The sequence below is a fragment of the Pimephales promelas genome, chromosome 5 (genome assembly GCF_988280905.1).
Source record: "Pimephales promelas chromosome 5, fPimPro1.hap1.1, whole genome shotgun sequence".
NCBI lineage: Eukaryota > Metazoa > Chordata > Actinopteri > Cypriniformes > Leuciscidae > Pimephales > Pimephales promelas.
This window is the reverse complement of record NC_142773.1, coordinates 816,849-823,421: the sequence shown is the minus strand read 5'-3', so window position 1 is coordinate 823,421 and position 6,573 is coordinate 816,849. Positions and strand designations below refer to the sequence as shown.

The following is a 6,573-nucleotide window of genomic DNA, read 5'->3' as shown; positions in this document are numbered from 1 at the left end:
TGTTTATACTCTGAGCAAACGACCGCGTTTAACAGGAAACAAACATGCACTCAATGCCAGATCTTAACTAGAATTACAGCTGCAAAAGGTGGAAAACTTTTAAATACAGTGCACTTTACTTTCATTTCTCTTTATAGAAACATGTCCTATTGTGTATGTGCCAAGTTCAAAGCTTCATAAATTAAAAATTCCACAGTAATAATTGCTCAAAATTTGGATTACTCATCATGTCCAATTTAACGCACCCTCTGAGAGTGGAATGGGCAGAAAAGGCATTGTGTAATGTGTCAAGTTTAAAGCTTCATAAAAAAAAACAAATTACACAGTAATAATTGCTCTTGTTGTTTTTGAAATTGAAAAAAAATTGAATTTGTATTTCTTTAGAGGAGTAGCTCTACTATGTACTAATTTCCTCCTAACACAGTCTCATCCCAAAAAGTCATATAACTGACGTCTTGGGACGTCTTTTGACCATACGTCAACATCCGCCGTTTATGCCCTTTAACGTCGGTTACATGACGATCCCGGGCCGTCATACAACTGACGCTTTACCTTTAACGGGGTAGGTTTAGGTCTGGGTTAGGGTTAGGATCCCATAACGTCATCTACCCCTGCAAGGACTCCAGAACATCAAACATGAATGATTATACAAAATTATAATTTTATAATTGCTTTAACATACACATTAATTTAGCTAAAATGCATATATTACATTTGTAAATACTATAATTTGTGGTATCTTATAGTTGTACTTTACATTTTACATCTCTTTAAATCCCATTGTGGTTTTGTAAAACAGAAACCTGCATTTTCTGTAAAGCTGCCTTGAAATTATATGTATAGTGAAAAGGGATGAATGTCTGAATTAAATTAAATTGCATTGACTTGAAAGTGCCATTGCATGGTTACTTATGGACCCAATCTGACAATACAGAAGAGTTATCACATTGTTGGCCTATTTGGTTTGACTGATGCTTTATACCCTGCATCTGTGCTTGAATATAATCATGCACAATTTCAGATGTTTATACTGTATAAAAAGCCATTGCTTTATTGGCTCAATTGGGGGCTCTAATCCCGTTAATCCCACGATATCAGTCTGTGATCTCACATGTCTGATCCACTGCGAGAACCGAGAGCAGTCCGGCTTGCCTGCGCTTTCTTCACTCCTCCTCTCACTGCAGCCGCCTACTCTCGACTACATTACATCACACATTTAGTTGATAGGCGCATCTCAAACTGCCTGCTTGTGCTGCGGATGATCGCTCGCGGCACTGGATGTGTTGTCTCTTTTGCTCATCACAAGGTAGGCTAACTAAAACACTTTATCTTTAATTGTTTTGTAAAGAGATTTCATTGATTAATTGATTTAAATCCAGACATGCATGTCTCTGTTATAGTGAAACTGAAATGTAAACCTGTATTGCTCAAAACTCATTTTAAAGTTCACTCTGAACTGAACTTGTATTCTTTTGAACAGATATTACCAAAGGGAAAATATATGAGGAATTACAGCATGGAGAACATGTATTGAGCTTCACAAACACAGAATAATGAAACGTGTGGGCAAGAGAGAAAGAGAAAAATGGGGAATAAAAATGACAAAACATTACAATCTACTGAACCCGAAAGGAAAAACACACCGAGAGTCAGAAGAAGAACCAGCATCAACAGCGACACACCCAACTGTGAGTATTTATGATGTTTAATATCAAACACTTCTATGTGTTTCATCTTCTCTGGTGTCTGAATGTGTAAAATCAATCCTAAACACTGGTTGCTGGAACTTTATTATATAAATATTGTAAATGTACATCCACAACTGTAAGCGTTTGGCAGACTCTGATTTATCAATTGTCACAGTTTGAGCAGCAAAATAATCGTAATTTTAACGGTAAAAGACTGTAAAAATGTTACCGTGCAAAACTCTTGATTGGTTAACAGAAAGTTTCCGTACCATATACGGTAAATAACTGTGATATATTTTTTACTGTAAAATCCCATTAGATTTACAGTTTTTGAAAGTGAAAAGGAACAACTCCTTGTATAATTTACAGTGCTTCTTTATATAAGTATTAACCTTCTAAGGGAAGACAACTTCGGATGAGACTTGATTGCTCGTGTAACTCTCATCACTACTGTGATGATTGAGTGTTGTCAGTATATTACAATGGTACAAAACAGAAATCAATTTTTCAAAAGGATGGTATATTAACAGATTTCAGAAAATGAAATACGGTTTATTACTGTAAAGGTGATTATGGTTTATTACTCTAAAGGTGACTACAATTTTAATGTATTTTTACAGAATTGTTCTGGCAACCAAAGTTTCCAGCATTATTCCGTAAAAAATACGGGATTTTTTTTTTTTTTACAGTGACTAATAGGCTACTATAATCTGGTGTGTGTGTTCTTCATTCACAGTTTCTCATTGTTTCAGAGTCACAGAAAAGGTGAGAGAGAGAAATGGTGAAAACTGAAGCAGAAATCCTATATTGTTTTGAACGTTATATTGATCTGTGTTATATTTGTGTGTTTCTCCTTTTAGAAAGCAGCGCTGTGATTCATCTAACCTGATAAATCTCCATCATGTTCCTTCTTCAACAAATAATAAGTTCGTGTTTAAGATGTGCACTGTTGGGCGTAGATTACGCGGGGGACGCGGGGGACGTGTCCCCCCCACATTTTATAAAATGTAAATTTGATCTATTTGTGAATGGATAATTAAACTGATCTGTTTCAAGAACCACAAATATTACTTTATTCAAATCAATATCGTTCATATTTACACTCTAAAAAATGCTAGGTGGTTTCATCCCAAATTTGGGTTAAATATGGACAAACCTAAATGTTGGGTTAAAAATGTAATAAAAAAAATTTACAATTGAAAGTGAAAGTTGAAGTCGGATTCAAATTTTAAAATGCATTTTTAAACTAACATTTGGGTTTGTCCATATGTGACCCAAATTTGAGTTAAAACAACCCAGCATCGTTTAGAGTGTAACACCAACGCATTCTCACCCCAAGGCGTCACCTTTGACCATGCTTCAATATTTGACGTTTTAGGCGCCCTTTAGCGTCACTTACATGACGCGATCCTACGGCGTCATCTAACTGACGCTAAAGGAAAGCGTCAGTTAGAGGACGCGGTTAGGTTTAGGTGTGGGGTGGGGGTAGCGTACACACGATCCTAGGGCGTCATCTAACTGACGCTAAAGGGCGCCTAAAGCGTCAGATATTGAAGCTTGTCCAAATGCTTCCCAAGGCGTCAGTTAGGTGACGCCTTGGGGGTGAGAATGGGCTGGTAACACACAGAAGAAATGAAGTAAGTTTACTGAATTAAGGAACCACTGCCATTCTTGGAGACTGACTGAGTTGTTGTTCTGGACAGGTTGACGCCCAGCAGCACAGATCTGAGACCTGTCATGACGTGCCTAACTTCAGGGTCCGAGTGTCAGCTGCATAATCGATGGAGATATGTCTATCTGTATATGTGTAGAAAATCACTGTGTTTACTGTGTGTGTGTGTGTGTGTGTGTGTGTGTTGAAGGGTATAACAGTCCATTCTCACCCCCAAGGCGTCACCTAACTGACGCCTTGAGAAGCGTTTGACCATGCTTCAATATCTGACGCTTTATGCGCCCTTTAGCGTCAGTTAGATGACGCCCTAGGATCGCGTGTACCCTACCCCCACCCCACACCTAAACCTAACCGAGTCATCTGATTTTTTTTTTTTATAATTCTGACTCCGGGTCATCATTCATCATATCTGGCTCTGCATCTTTGACTGTATAACCCTTACAATACCAACAAAGTTTAATGTTTGCAGTTTGAAGTTCACTCTTAATAATAAAACTGAATGAATGAATAAAACTGATTCATTCATCTTGTTAAACGTGATGTATATAAAATGAAAACAATATATGCATATTTTTATTATGATTATTCGTATTACTATGATTAATCCTTTCACATATTATTCTTGTATTGTATGCATTATGCTTTTTGCCTATTGTATATTTTAATACCACATACTTAGGTGTCCTACGCGACATTTAGTTTCATTCTACTCTGAGAATATACGGCTATTTTAGGCTACACATGCTAGTTTTTTTTCCATTTGTGGTATGACATCTTGTTTATAAACAAGTTTTACATGACGTGGTTATCTGGAAATAAGGCTATATTTGTATAAAGTCTAGAAGTGATGGAAAAACTTATTTGGCCACTTCGCCTTCATCTTAAAGGGTTAGTTCTCGTTTGAAAGGCAAAGGGTTGCTGTAATTTATAATAAAATCCTCAAAACCACTAAGAAATCTAGTTTTAAATATACTTCTTTTGAAGTATTGGTGTTTAGTGTAAAAATATATAGTGTAAATGATAAATCAGGTTTGAGAATTCTGCTGGCTACTGTATACAGGCCACCAGGGCATCATAAAGACTTTATCAAAGAATTTGCAAACTTTCTATTAGAGTTAGTCCTGACTGCAGATAAAGTACTAATAGTTGATGACTTTAATATACATGTAGATAATGAAAAAGATGCATTGGGATTGGCATTTAAAGACATTATAAACTCAACTGGAGTCAGACAACACGTGTTAGGACCCACTCATTCTCGCACTCTTGATCTAATATTGTCATGATTTCCATTACACAACTCATGCTGATTTGTACTCGGCTTTTGCCAAGATAAGCAAAACTAAGACTTCGTATAGCAAAGAAAAATTACTATTCATATCAACTTAAAGAGTCTGCTAGCAATATAAAATCCACATGGAATATCATTAATGAATTACTTAACACAAAAAAAAGTTCTGCTAAAATTCCAACTAATTTTCCTAAAGATGGTATTTCTTTACCAACCCTTCTGATATAGCAAATTGATTTAATGATTTCTTTGCCGATGTTGGTAGACATCTTGCTGAAAAAATTGTTTGTACAGATGGTTGTCTAACTGACCCAATTACTGGAAACTTGAAACTGCTGAATGACACTGCAGCAGGTCATGATGAAATGAAAGCAAAGCTTTTAAAAAAAGTGGCATTAACAACTGAGCCATTAACTCATGTCCTTTTACTTTCGTTAAAAGTGGGGTAGTCCCAAAAGATTGGAAGATTGGAAAGGTTATACTTTTATTCAAGGATAGCCTTTTCAATAATTATAGACCAATCTCTATTTCACCTTGATTCTCTAAAGTTTTGGAAAAGCTGGTATATGTAATAATGTTCAAATATCTGAATGACAACAAGATCCTAAATAAACATCAATGTGAATATCGACAACAACACTCAACATATATGGCTTTGTTACAAGTCATAGACAAAATTACTACAGCATTGGATAACAACATGTTTGCTTGCAATTGGTATATTTTCAGATTTATCAAAATTTAGTTAGAACGAACGAAAGAAAGATAAGAACGAACGAAAGATTAGTAAGAAAGAAAGATTAGTTAGAACGATCGAAAGAAAGATTAGTAAGAACGAAAGAAAGATTAGTAAGAACGAAAGAAAGATTAGTAATAGTAAGAACGAAAGAAAGATTAGTAAGAACGAAAGAAAGATTAGTTAGAACGAAAGAAAGATTAGTAAGAACGAAAGAAAGATTAGTAAGAACGAAAGAAAGATTAGTTAGAACGAAAGAAAGATTAGTTAGAACGAAAGAAAGATTAGTTAGAAAGAACAAATGAAAGATTAGTTAGAAATAATGAACGAAAGAATAGTTAGAACAAACGAAAGAAGGATTAGTTAGAACAAAAGAAAGACTAGTTAGAAAGAAAGAAAAATTTGTTAGAAAGAACGAACAAATGATTAGTTAGAACAAACGAAAGAAGGATTAGTTAGAACAAAAGAAAGACTAGTTAGAAAGAAAGATTAGTTAGAAAGAATGAACGAAAGATTAGTTAGAAAGAACAAATGAAAGATTAATTAGAATTAACAAAAGATTAGTTAGAAAGAAAGATTAGTTAGAACGAACAAACGAAAGATTAGTAAGAAAGAAACATTAGAATGAACGAAAGATTTGTAAGAAAGAAAGATTAGTTAGAACGAAAGAAAGATTAGAACGAGCAAAAGAAAGATTAGAAAGAAAGAAAGAAAGATTAGTTAGACTGAACGAACGAAAGAGTAGTTAGAACAAGAGAAATGAAGAAAGATTAGTTAGAAAGAACAAACAAAAGATTATTTAGAAAGAACGAACGAAAGATTAGTTAGAAAGAACAAACAAAAGATTATTTAGAAAGAACGAACGAAAAATTAGTTAGAAAGAACAAACGAAAGATTAGTTAGGACGAACGAACGAAAGATTAGTTAGAACGAATGAAAGAAAGATTAGTTAGAAAGAAAGAAAGATTAGTTAGAAATAAAGAAAGATTAGTTAGAAATAAAGAAAGAATAGTTCGAACGAACGAACGATCCATCTTAATTAGTACATGAATAGTAGTTTAATTAAAATAGTCCCCCCCCCCCCCCCCAAAATAAGTGTTGTAGTACAAACATGAGGACAGCGCAGCGGTGATGTGTAAACTGAATCTGGCAACAATGAATTAGGCTACAGTGAATTTATTTAATA

At 34.6% G+C, this 6,573-nt stretch overlaps 1 long non-coding RNA gene across 1 annotated transcript; it reads left to right on the top strand.

Moving 5' to 3' along the window:
- Positions 1-1,214: 1,214 nt before the first annotated feature.
- On the top strand, positions 1,215-3,942 carry LOC120479130 (uncharacterized). Its single transcript, XR_016168431.1, has 5 exons — positions 1,215-1,306; positions 1,481-1,688; positions 2,425-2,453; positions 2,549-2,695; positions 3,392-3,942. It is a non-coding gene; the product is annotated as an uncharacterized LOC120479130 (long non-coding RNA).
- The last annotated feature ends 2,631 nt before the right edge of the window (positions 3,943-6,573 follow it).